The following is a 552-nucleotide window of genomic DNA, read 5'->3' as shown; positions in this document are numbered from 1 at the left end:
TTTTTTTTTTTTTTTCCCTTGCAGGGCCATCCAAAATACTCCATAGTACTTTAAGTCTTAATTAATTTATCTTTCATGTGAAGAAAAATGAATTAGTGACAGCTATTTCCTGGACTTCATTTCTGGGATTAAACCCTTTGTTTCTGGAATATCTGAGGGGATTTTGGACAGGCATTTAAAAAGATGTCATTTCAAGGACATCCCCCCCAGCACGACACGCAAAGTACTCGTTTGCAAAATCGAGTCTCATTAGCCCGCAAAATTGCATTGCTCGCAATGACTTTTTCTTCCCAAATAGAAGTGAAAATTTCTGTCATAAGAAGCGAAGGTGGCGTCGACGGTGAACAAAACAAATTCTCGCTGGCTCGCCCCATCTGTTTACCTCCGCGGCCTCGGGGCGGGAGGGGCGAGGGCAGGTTTGCCGAGGTGGGCTGGGAGGGGTAAAACTACTGGCGAAGTTTGCCGGAGCTCCGCGCAGCCGGCCGGGGCCGGTGTTGGTGTCGGGGCGGCGCCCGGCGCTGCCCGCCGCGGGGGAGGCGGAGGCGGGGGGCA

Source organism: Pyrgilauda ruficollis, unplaced genomic scaffold (genome assembly GCF_017590135.1).
Source record: "Pyrgilauda ruficollis isolate IOZ18807 unplaced genomic scaffold, ASM1759013v1 scaffold23, whole genome shotgun sequence".
NCBI classification, from domain to species: Eukaryota; Metazoa; Chordata; class Aves; order Passeriformes; family Passeridae; genus Pyrgilauda; species Pyrgilauda ruficollis.
The sequence above is the reverse complement of the archived record's forward strand: the minus strand, read 5'-3'. Positions refer to the sequence as shown.